Source organism: Nelumbo nucifera, chromosome 1 (genome assembly GCF_055504915.1).
Source record: "Nelumbo nucifera cultivar China Antique chromosome 1, China Antique-T2T, whole genome shotgun sequence".
Classification (NCBI taxonomy): domain Eukaryota; kingdom Viridiplantae; phylum Streptophyta; class Magnoliopsida; order Proteales; family Nelumbonaceae; genus Nelumbo; species Nelumbo nucifera.
In genome coordinates, this window is record NC_142649.1 from 107,515,602 (window position 1) to 107,528,338 (window position 12,737).

Sequence of the window (12,737 nt, forward strand, 5' to 3'; positions counted from 1 at the left end):
CCCAATATCTATGCCCTGACCGGTTCATACTCTGCTTTCAGTCCCACCAAGAACCTCGTAACATAAAGTTGTTCCCTTTGTTGTAGCTGAATTTTAACGTCCGAGGTTAAGGGATGATGGACATTAAGTTCATTCCGAAGATTTTTCATGCTAGCATAATATTCTTCAAGAGTCTAATTTCCTTGCTGCAAACTGAAATATTCTTGATAAAGCTGATAAACCCTTGTAGTGTTGTCTTCTCCCGAATAGAGTTTCTTCGCATGTTCCCAAATATCCCTTGTTGTATCTAAAAACATGAAGTTAACACAGATTTTTGGCTCCATACTGTTCCACAACCATGTCATGATCTGAGCATCCTCTTGCTCCCAATCACTAAACCCCAAGGATTCAACACTCGGTTTCTCCTCCCGTCCATGTTTCACTTTCTTCTTGGCCTTCAGAAACACTTCCACCGACTTGGCCCACGGAACATAGTTTTCACCGTTGAGTTTGATGGATGTCATTTGTACACTTAAAAAATCAGGAGATATCATCACACTCGATTTCTGGTCACCACTTGAATCACCAATCGATGCCATAGCACTCTACGAAGCTGGTCACGAAAACAAATTTCAGCTACTGCACTACTGTCCTACTTCCACACCAACACACTTAAAAGTCACCACTAGCCTGCCCTAGCATGCATTCGGCCACTGTGAACACCACTAATCTGCGCACCGGCAGATTTAAAAACGCCCAAAATCACTCTTGAAACTGCTCATTAGAGGGCAGACCACAACCACTACACCCACTCGATCACCACAGCTGTCACATATAGTGACAGCAGTCCTCACAGACAAAACCTTGGATTTTTTGTTCACTCAAACTGCTGTAGTTGCCTACTGTCACCAGAACCAGAAATCTGGGTTACTTCACAGTCCTCTAACCCAGATTTCCCACACCATAAAAAAAGGTTGCTGCAGAACCCTTACTGTCATGAAACCTTAGGTATTCCCGCAGAAATAGAAACCCTAATATCACAAACTACTAGATATTGCCGCAGGTACCTGGGTTCCTTCTTCTCTAACCCATATTTCTCACGCCCAGAAAAAAAAAAAAAACGAAAATGAAGAAGGAGAAGACAGAAGATTGCAGTCGGCTTCTAATACTAGCGCTCTGATACCATGAAAGTGTTCAGCCGAACAGAGAAGAGAAGAGAGGGAAAGAAGAAAGAAGTAGAAGAAGAGGAAGAAGAGGGAGAGAAAATGTCGAACTGGTTAGTCTCTTCATCTAACCCAGTCGACCATATACTTGCAGTTGAAATTATAAGATACAAAAGACTGAAATGCCCCTGAATGTGAGGAGACATACAGCCAACATAATACATAAAGTGAAAAGACGAAAATACCCTTTTTAACTGACTCTAAAAATAGACATAAATACACAAACAGATAGGAACATGCATACACACACACACCCTGTAGAGGATTTAAACTCCTTTACATTTCAAAAATGTAAAACAGTATCCTAATGCTTTGCAACCTTGTCTACTGTCTCTTGATGTCAACCCTCTTCTGGTTTCTGAGAGATGCTTATTACTCTTTTTTTCTCTTTCCTTCTTGGTAAATGCTGCTTTTCTCAGGGCTCTCCAGATCTTAAAGCAGCAAGAGAGGTTGCTGATTATCTTGGTACACATCACCATGAATTCCATTTTACAGTTCAGGTAGTATCTTCTCTTTTCAATAGGCAAAATAACATTGGAGTCATATTATAATATGGTACATTGCTTTCTCTCTTTATTATATCAGGAGGGCATAGATGCAATTGAAGAAGTCATTTACCACATTGAAACATATGATGTGACTACGGTCAGAGCCAGCACTCCTATGTTTCTGATGTCTCGAAAAATCAAATCCTTGGGAGTAAAGATGGTTCTTTCAGGGGAAGGTTCAGATGAAATTTTTGGAGGTTACTTGTATTTCCACAAGGCACCTAACAAGGAGGAGTTTCATCTGGAAACATGTCGGAAGGTACAGTACAAAGAATGCCTATTTTCCTTGTCATATATTGCATTGGAGCTGTATCTTTTTCTTTTTCATTGTTGAAGAATTTTTGTTGCTTTATTAATATGTATTGAAAGGATTTATTTCTTTTCTGTAAAAGACTATCATGTATCCAGAGATCACAGTGCATATAATACATTGTGAAGTTGCTGATTTCTGCTATGTTACAATTAGTACTTCTAGTCAATATGGTAAAGTAATGGATTCTTTATTTTTTTGTCAGATTAAAGCTCTTCATCTGTATGATTGCCTAAGGGCGAATAAGTCGACTTCAGCTTGGGGTGTAGAGGCTCGTGTACCCTTTCTAGATAAAGAATTTATCAATGTTGCCATGAATATTGATCCAGAGTGGAAAATGGTAATGAAAGAAGTAACATACTCTTAGAATTACAGGATTCTCTCCTTGTGAGATTGCAAAAGATCTCCTCATGAAAGCTTATTCTTTGATTAAAAGTCCATTTGGTTTCTTCTTTGAGACATTGCTACTACTTCCTCATCATAGAAAGATTTTAGAGTGGTTTCTCCATGTAGAAAGGTGCTAAAGATGATGTTGCCTACCGAGGCCCCAGCCTAACTCTATACATGTATAAAACATACTTTTATTTTGGCAAACCATACATATACACATTAAGTTTTTATTTCAACTTTTAGTATGGACTGATTGACCAACCCAGTCCAGGCTTGGGCCTTAGGCTTAATTCTTAGGGTTGGGCCTGGGTTGAGCTTAAACCCCGCCCAGCCCACCTGATTCCTAGTATCATGTTTTACAAACTACAAACTGACCTATATTTAAAATTTGAACAGTAGAAACAATTGATCAGTGAAAGAAATATTGTATCCTTGAAGGCCATAAATTGTGAGATACAGACACAAATAAGGATGTGGAAAACAAGGATAGGACTATTTCCTTAAATCCAGGACATTTATGCAGGTATGGATATCCTATTTTACATAATTTTAAAAGTGTTAATGCTATAGAGTACATCTAGAAATGTCATCCAGTGTTGTATCCAGCAAATATCATGCCTGATACCAAATACAGGTATCCAGGTATCAAACAAAGTCTACAGGACTACAGCTACTTGGTGGGAAACAAGGATAGGACTATTTCCTTAAATCCAGGACATTTATACAGGTATGGATATCCTATTCTACATTGATCACATTGCCGCCCCATGGGCATCCCACAGCACATCCCAACTGTGTTTTGGGAACATCTCCCAATGAAAAGTATAGGAGATGTTCCCAATGGACACTGAGATGTACATGTGGGGCGTGCTCTGTGGGGCGCAAATATGAACTCTATTTTTATGTGTTAATGCTATAGACTACATCTAGAAGTGTCATGCAGTGTTTGTATCCAGCAAATATCATGCCTGAAACCAATATGCTAGGCATGTACAGGTATCCATCCAATATCCGGCTGGGCTTGTTCAGTCCTCTGGCTGGCTCAGGGAGTTCAGGTTTTTTTTGGGGGGGTTGGGCCTGGGCCTAACCCTTAGGTAGCCTGAACACAGGACTAAAAGTTCTAGTCATAATTTTAGATCAAGAAAGTTACTTAGGGAATAAGCAAAAAATAATAATTGTTTGCTGGATACTTGTGATATGAGGTTCTTTCTTGTCTTCTTCTTCTTCTTCTTCTTCTTCTTCTTCTTCTTGTTTTCCTCCCAAGTTTTTTCTTCTTTTATTTATTATTTTCTTGTTTTTATTCCTGTTGTTTCTGTCCCACCAAGAAGCAGCCATATGAATGTTCCCAAACGTTTTTGTCTTGAGGCTGTCCTTTGTTCTACCTACCTCATTAACTGTATGCCCTTTTGTTGGTTAGAGTGCAAAGCCCCACATCAGCTTCTCTTCCCTAAGGCCCCCCTTCTTCCCATTCCTCCTCGCGTATTTGGTTGTCGGTGCTTTGTCCAAAATCTGTCTCCCACTCATGGGAAATTGGATTCTCGTGCTATTCCTTGCATATTCCTGGGGTACTCCTTCACTCAGAAGGGATACCGTTGTTTTGATCCTGTTTCTCGAAAATTCTTTGTTTCCATGGATGTCTCTTTCTTTGAGAATGAGCCTTTTTTTCCTATTTCTCCTTAGGGGGAGTGTAGGAATGAGGAGAAACTGGTTCAGTTACCTCCTCTTCTTGATCCTCCACATTTTCGTGTCTTCTCCTGTCGTTGCAATGGCCAACCAAATTCAAGAGCTGTGGAGAATCTAGAAGTTGTACCTCCTGTGCCATCAAACTCCTCGGGGGTGGATCAAACTCACTCTGGTACCATGGTTCCCAATGATGTCCCTGACCCCATTACAATTGATACCTTTATTGCTAATCACCTTGACCATCCTATTGCTCACAGGAAAGGTGTTAGATCGTGCACCACTAAACACCCCATTTCCAACTTTGTTTCCTATGAAAACATTTCACCCTCCTTTCATGCATTTTTTACTTCCATTAACAATGTCCCTATCCCTAAGAATGTGGTAGAAGCTCTTTCAGTACCTGAATGGACAAATGCCATGAAGGAAGAAATTAATGCCCTTCATAAAAATGGCATATGGGAACTTGTAGATCTTCCTAAGGGAAAGAATCCAGTTGGATGTAAATGGGTGTTCACCGTCAAACATAGGGCTGATGGCACGATGGAGAGGTATAAAGCTCGTTTAGTGGCAAAGGGGTTTACACAAGTGTACGGAGTTGATTATGCAGAGACTTTTGCTCTTGTTGCCAAGATGAACTCTATTAGAGTTCTATTCTCTCTTGCTGCTAACCTGGATTGGGATTTACATCACCTTGATATCAAGAATGCATTCTTGAATGGTGATCTTGAAGAGGAAGTTTACATGATACAACCCCCTGGTTTCTAGGCTCAAGGCAATGAATAGAAGGTGTGCAAGTTGAAGAAGTCTTTATATGGACTGAAACAATCACCAAGAGCCTGGTTCAGCAGAAATGATACAAGCAATGTCAATCTGATCACACACTGTTTGTGAAAAGAGGAGAAGGTAAAATTGCTGCTTTGATAGTATATGCTGATGATATAATTGTCGCTGGTGACTGGAAGGATGAAATCCAAAGGTTGAAGAGTTTTCTTGCCACACTGTTTGAAGTAAAGGATCTAGGGCCTCCCAGATACTTCCTTGGAATTGAAGTTGCCTGCTCAAAAAGGGGTATCTTCATTTCCCAAAGGAAGTATGTCCTAGATTTACTCTAGGACACTAGAAAAATGGGAAAGGAAAATTTTTATCAAAGAAAAATAAAAACTTGGCACAACCTCCATTGGTTCCAAGAAGGCACCACTCACCAAAAACATCACACCCATGAGCAATCATCAAAGCAATATCTATCCATCTAGATGCGCTTTACTTCCATTTTGTATCTTCCTGTTCTTCTAGAAGAAACATTCGCCCCCTATCTACTACTTCAACTATAGAAGCAAGTTAACTCGTCAGCATAGAATCAAGGGAGCTAAGAAAGCACTAGGGAAACTACAGAAGCAAGATAACTCGCATTTCCAAGGTTGAATGTCAAATATCATTTTCTAATCAACATGCATGCAAACATCGGTTTGAGTCTAAGAGAAACCGAACCAGATCTGAAACCAAAAGGGAGGAGAGGAATATACCTGATACGAAGTAGTAGTAACTCCCAATGAAAGTGTTCACTCCCAAAGAGAAAACCAAAACCCACTTCCACTGAAGATGACACAGTGTATGGTGAAGCAGGATCAGCAGGACAACTCTTAAGCAAGAACCGAATTCTTTAGCAAGAATGGAGTAGAGGGCTGGTGAGCACGTCTTCAGATTGCTTCTTCTACCAAGAAGCAATATCAAGAACAATTCTTGATCACTCCCACAAGTGGAGATCGAACTGGGTAGGGGCAGCAAGAACATGGAAGAACTCTACAGATTGTTGTGTTGTATAATTGAGGAATTCACCCCCTTTATTTATAGCCCTCTCAAGATCAGCCACCTATTCCAATTAGGAGAGAGTTCCTTAATCCAAATCTGATATTTGGATCTGGACTCTTTAATGGATAAGACTTATCTTATCCTTCAGCTAATCCTAATCAAATTATAAATCCTATCTTGCCTCCTTTTAATTAACTAACTTAAGCCCAGTTCGAATTGGGCTTTAGGCCCATTAAGTTTATGTGCTTACTTAACCTCTTAACCTGCTGCCCAGTTGGCTCTCTTTGTATGGCGTGGGACCCAAACATTGATCTACACATCAGCCACATGGGTTCAGCCCAGCCTTTGTTACAAGGCCTGGCCGAATTCTCTGTAGGAGACAGTGAACCCCTGAGTCCATCACTATGGACTTTTATTGGGCCCAACATTTACACTAAATGGTCCTTGGGTCCAGCCACCTTATGAAAACCCAAGAACTGTGGGCAGATGCAAGATTAGCCCATCAGGTATTACACTCAATGGTCTTACACTTAACCTCTCGGTTCATAATGATTAAACACTGCCCAGCAAGAGAGGACATTTCCCTCGGCTACAAGGAATAGTGTTGCACTCTCAACCCACATGGATCCCAGGAATTAAAACCTTTTGCAAATATTTTGAAACCATAATACATATATATATATGTATGTATTTGTCTATATAAATATACTTTGCAAAATAAATTTCAACGGTTAAAATCAACTGCCAGTAGTTTAGCTTTCCATCAGAGAGAGTGCATTACCGATCATTCACTTTGTCTGACAAAGAGGTTGATTCTGTCACTATAATCACCCACTCAGATGAATTCTCGGACTATCCAACATACCCAGGTTTTGACCCCCTCTAAGAATCTCACTGATTGGCACATCAAACACATCCCAATCTGACACCTAGTGCAGTATCATAATCGAGTCTAGGGGTCAGGTGTAACATTCCAGTTTTGCCCAATTATCTCCAAGGTCCAGGGCAATACTGGAGTTTTAGTCCGGTTCAGGGTTTTAAGAAAACCCACACTACATGTACCTCAAGTCTCACCTTGGCAGCTGAGACATGCCACCCCAACCAACTTGGCAGCGCAACAGTGTCAGCCTTGGCAGGATAAATCTCCCCGGATCTATCCAACAGCTGTGAAGATTCTAAACTAACACGAGTCTCATAAGTGTCTAGTTTAAGGGTATTACACAAAAACACACCACAATGACATGAATCAATTATGTACTTTATTCAATTATAATAAATGTCAAAAGATACATCAATCTGATTGGAGCAAGGGCATAATATTCTAATAGCTCCCACTTGCACTTAGATCCAATCGGGTACAAGCCAAAGTCCCATACTTTCCACGTGTTTCTCAAACACTTTCTGTGTCAGTGGCTTAGTTAATGGGTCTGCTACATTTTCCGTCGATGCTACCTTCTGAATCAGGATGTCCCCTCTTCCAACTATCTCCTGCAGTACATGGTACTTCCTCTCGATGTGCTTCGACTTCGAGTGGGCTCGTAGCTCCTTAGCCTGAGCAGTGGCTCTAGTGTGGTCACACAACAATGGAATGGGTGATGTGCTGGATGGAACTACTCCTAACTCCAGAATGAACTTCTTCATCCAAACGGCTTCCTTGGCAGCTTCACTTGTGGCAATGTACTCGGCCTCGGTTGTAGAATCTACGGTGGACCCTTGTTTGCTGCTTTTCCAGCTAACAACACACAATCCTATCGTGAAGATATAACCAGATGTAGACTTTTTATCATCTGGATCCAGGGGCATAAGTATACCCCTGGATCTGTAGTAAACTACCATCGAATACCAGACAAAACTCTTTTGTCCTTCGAAAGTATTTTAGTATGTTTTTCACAGCGGTCCAATGCTCCTGCCCTAGGTTAGATTGGTATTTGCTTACCACACTCACTGTCTGAGAAATGTCAGGATGAGTGCATAGCATGGCATTCATGATGCTCCCTACGGCTGAGGCATAGGGAATCTCTTTCATATCCTCAATCTCTTCGAGAGTCTTGGGAGACATACCCTTGGAGAGAGTGACCCTGTGTCTAAAAGGAACATTTCCTTTCTCGGAGTTCTCCATTCTATATCTTTTGACAATTTTGTCAATGTAAGTAGACTGGGATAATCTTATTATCCTCTTCGATCTATCTCAATAGAGTCAAAGACCCAATATGTAGGAGGCTTCTCCAAGATCTTTCATAAAAAATTGCTATGAAAGCTACACTTTCATCGTATTTAACATTCCTACATCATTCCCAATGAGTAGAATGTCATCTATATACAGAACTAGGAACGTAACCTTATCTCCCACTGTCTTCCTGTAAACACAAGGCTCATCTGGGTATTGCTCAAAGTCAATATGTTTGACGGTAGAGTCAAACCAGATGTTCTAACTCCTAAAAACTTGCTTAAGCCCATATATGGATCGATTAAGTTTTCATACCATGTGTTCCTGACCTGCAACTATGAAACCTTGCGATTGCTGCATGTAGAGATCTCTTCAGTAAGATCTCCATTCAGGAATGCGGTTTTGACATCCATTTGCCAAATCTTGTAGTCATGCTATGCTACTACAACTAGCAGGATGCTAATGGATTTAAGCATGGCCACAGGACGAGCCTTGTAGGTCTCAACTTTACCATCGGGGCCCTTCTTCCTCTTATAGATCCATTTGCAACCAATTGCCTTTACCCCAGGGGGCGGATCTACTAGAGCCCAGTCTCCATTGAGTTCATCTCAACTCTCATGGCATCTACCCACTTCAAGGAATCTATGTCCAACATAGCTTCTTAATAAGTCACGGGATCCTCCTCACTGGCCGTGGCTTCCACCAAGTAACTTTATTGGTCATAGCCGTAACAAAATGGAGGCCTGGAAACCCAGGTAGATCTTCTAGGTTGGTTATTTTCTGGAGCTGGTGGAACATCTCCCACTACCCCTGGGCTCTCTTCATAAAGAATAACTTCCTGATGATGATTATTCAAGATGTAATCTTCCTCTAAGAAGTGGGCATTTCGACTGCATAACACCTTTTGCTCTTTTGGATCATAGAACAAGTAACCTATAGAGCCTTTGGGGTAACTTACAAATAGGCAATGGCTGGTCTTGGATTCCAATTTGTCAGCACTAGTTCTTTTAACATGTGTTAGACAACCCCAAATCTTCAAGTGTCTTACACTTTGTTTCTTATCGGTCCATAGCTCATATGGAGTCTTAGGAACGGATTTGGTTGGAACCCGGTTCAGCACGTAAATCGCAATCTCTAATGCGAAACACCAAAAGGATGTGGATAACTCTAAGTGGACGAGAAATGATTGGACCATAGAACCCTAGAATGGTGAGATGGAGCATAAAATGAACTCACCCTAGAACCCCAACCCCGTTCTCACCTTTAGATCCTTGGAATTCACACTAAGTGGTGGAGATGTGATACATAGCAAGCTTATGACAATAAGCACACCTTGTTTTGATTCAAAGAAAAGTAATTGCATCTGGCTGAATTGGTTTATTAAAAGCAATGAGCACCCGTGCAGTCCAAGGAGTTTCAGCCCGGGAAGGCTTGTCTCCTTGACTATCGATTTAACTTGGGACCATGAGGAATGATGATTTGCGATCACTCTTGGACAAGAAAAATGGGAGAAAGAGATGAAAAGGGAAAGGTTACCAAGACTAGACTGAAACATGCATTGGACCAGGCCTCATGGAGAGAAAAAGAAGAGAGATTCATTAGTTAGGTTCTCCTGTTTTGCTTGAGTTTTGCCTTGCCCGAGGACGGGCAAAGTTTAAGTGTGGGGGGATTTGTTGAGACTGAAAAAAACCCTATTTTTGTCCCCTAATTTTCATCTTTTTACATTACTTTAGCACTTAAATGAACTCATTACTCTTGTATTTCGATTCAGGGCAATAAAGAAGGCAATTGGAAGAAAACAAGTCAAATCGGGTGATTTTGCACAGTTTCGGCGATAGTCAGTAATCTGGGACTAACTCTCAATTCCGGAATCCGAATTGGACAATTCAAGAAGCATTAGAAAGATAAAAGGAAGGCCCACAACCTTTATGTTTTGGGTTTTGACAGATTCAGCGCGCATAGAGTACGAAAATGAGCCCGAAGTCGGAGCAAGTTCGCAGCCAGGCCCATTTCACAACTTAAGCCCTACTCGCAGAAGTACCTTGAAGCAACCCAAGTTTTAAAGCAGCCCAACTCGAATTCAAGAGTCAAGAGTCCAAATCTCGAATGTAATCTCTAAAGAGAGAGTCTTATCAGATCTAAAGTCTTGAATGTAATCCTAGAGAGATTGAGATTAGATCATTAGATAAGAGATAAGATAGGATAGGATTAGTTCAAAGAAGATCAACACTCCCTAAAGATAAGATGATCTCCTAGAAGGAGTTGGAAAACAGCCCTCTCCTTTGGCTATATAAAGAGGGGGGCGAACCAGCTCTAGCAATCACTCACTCTCAGATCCAAGAGATCATCAAGCAATTCAAGAAACTCAAGAGAGCAGTTCGGCCATGGAGAAGCAGAGCATGGAGGTTTCGCAGATCATGAACAGCTAAGCTTCTTTTTCTGGTTCAAGGGGGGAGGTTCGATTGTGCCATTGTGAGGTTCTGTAGTTAATTTATTTTCTTGCTTTTTAATTCAAGTATTCATTGATTCTTGAGCATATTTTTTATTGGATGTTAATGTTAATTAGTCTGACAAACTGAATTAATGTTGATTTTCCTACTGCTATCCATGATTTCGGTGATCCGTAATTGTCACGAATAGTGGTACAAGTAGCAATTAGGTTAATATCTTTCTGGGTCAATTGTTCGTAACAGCCTTTGACCAATGTATTGACATGGTTTAACCTAAAAGGAATCAAAGGAACAAGATTCAACAATTGCAGCTATCTCAATTATTGTTGCTTTGGTTTAGCTGTTTTCACAAATCTTAATGCTATCACTGTTTAACATGGAACGCTATCGTACCAAGTTGAGTGGTGATAAGTGTTGATCGAATGCTGGGTTTGGTCAACTGAATTAGGAAAACACAAGGTTTATTATGGCTATCCTAATAAATCTAAGGTTAAATGCTTGAATTGCAAGATTTCCAAGGATACCTATGATCGATGGCCAATCGGCTAAACCGAACCCCTGAACCAGAATTCGGTAAGACTGATTTCTTTTTGTTTGTTGAGTTTGCTACTGCTTTCTTATTCTTTTAATTTTATTTATTAAATTTTCCCACTCAATTACTTTATCCATTCGGCTAAGAGATTACTGAATTGCTCCCTGTGGGATTCGACCTAGTACCACTTTTTACTACAATTATTTGATTGTGGGACTAGTACTAATTTTGAGGGCTTCAACAAACCCATCAAAATTTTGGCGCCGCTGCCAAGGAGCAACGTTAATTTCTTAGCTATTACCTTCTTGTTTTATGACTCGTGCTTCTCAACAAGGTGAACTAGAGTACAACCCCAAAATTGAGAGGACCACCGGTCGTTTAAGGAAGGAGGCTAATTAAAGGAAGGATCGTTCACCAAAAAGGGTGAACTCAGATTGTGAATTACCCACTTGTGATTTTCCCATCTTCGAAGAAGGAGAAAGAATGGCTGACAGAGAGAGGACATTGAGGGAGTTGGTTGCACCGATTATGAACCAACAACCCTTATGCATCACGTACCCCACTCTTGAGGTAGCTTTTGAATTGAAATCTGGTTTGATACAATTATTGCCTATATTTCATGGTTTTCCAGGAGAGGACCCTCATAAGCATCTAAAGGAATTCCATGTCATCTGTGCAAGCATGAAGCCCCAAGGTATGACCGAGGACCAGGTAAAACTCATAGCCTTTCCATTTACTTTAAGAGATAAATCAAAGGATTGGTTGTATATTCTTCCTCCCGGTTCAGTACACACATGGGATGAGATGAATAGGATATTCTTGGACAAATATTTTCCTGCATCCCGGGCTACAAATATAAGAAAAAAAAATATGTGGAGTTCGACAATTTGGTGGTGAGACACTATACGAATATTGGGAAAGATTTAAACAACTTGTTGCTAGCTGTCCACACCACCAAATACCCAAACAACTGTTAATCCAATACTTATACGAAGGGCTGCAGCCCATGGATAGAAGTATGGTCGATGCAGCCAGTGGAGGAGCCTTGGTGAACAAGACACTCGAAGCGGCCAGGGAGTTAATCTCCAACATGGCCAAAAATTCACAGCAGTTCGGTGCAAGGACAGACGGTACCATTAGATGGGTTAATGAGGTAAGCCATGTAAATTTAGAAAATCAGATTTTTGACTTGACTGCTTTGGTAAGACAACTCGCTGCAGGACAATTACAAACTGCTAGGGTGTGTGGTATCTGTTCGATTCCTAGCCACCCTACGGACATGTGTCCATCATTACAGGATGGATCGATGCAGAAAGTGAGTGCCGTAGGAGGATTCCCGGGCCAGCCCCAACGAAAGTATGATCCCTACTCCAATTACTACAATCCGGGGTGGAGAGATCATCCAAATCTAAGCTACGGGAACCAAGGAGGACAGCAGAAATATCAGCCCCAGTATTTCAGTCGACAGCCCCAGTTTTCAACACCCATCACAGTGCAAGGCCAACCCCCGAATTCAGGTATGTCCTTAGATGATATAGTTAAGGCTCTCGCTACTAATACTCAACAATTTCAGCAGGAAATGAGAGCCAGCATTCAGAATTTGGGGAACCAAATTAGCCAACTTGCCACTTCCATCAGCAAGTTGG

At 41.0% G+C, this 12,737-nt stretch overlaps 1 pseudogene across 1 annotated transcript; it reads left to right on the forward strand.

Moving 5' to 3' along the window:
• Positions 1 to 1,567: 1,567 nt before the first annotated feature.
• Positions 1,568 to 2,427, forward strand: LOC148803678 (asparagine synthetase [glutamine-hydrolyzing] 3 pseudogene; annotated as a pseudogene). Its single transcript, XR_016082070.1, has 3 exons — positions 1,568 to 1,702; positions 1,788 to 2,009; positions 2,266 to 2,427. The product of XR_016082070.1 is annotated as an asparagine synthetase [glutamine-hydrolyzing] 3 pseudogene (transcript).
• The last annotated feature ends 10,310 nt before the right edge of the window (positions 2,428 to 12,737 follow it).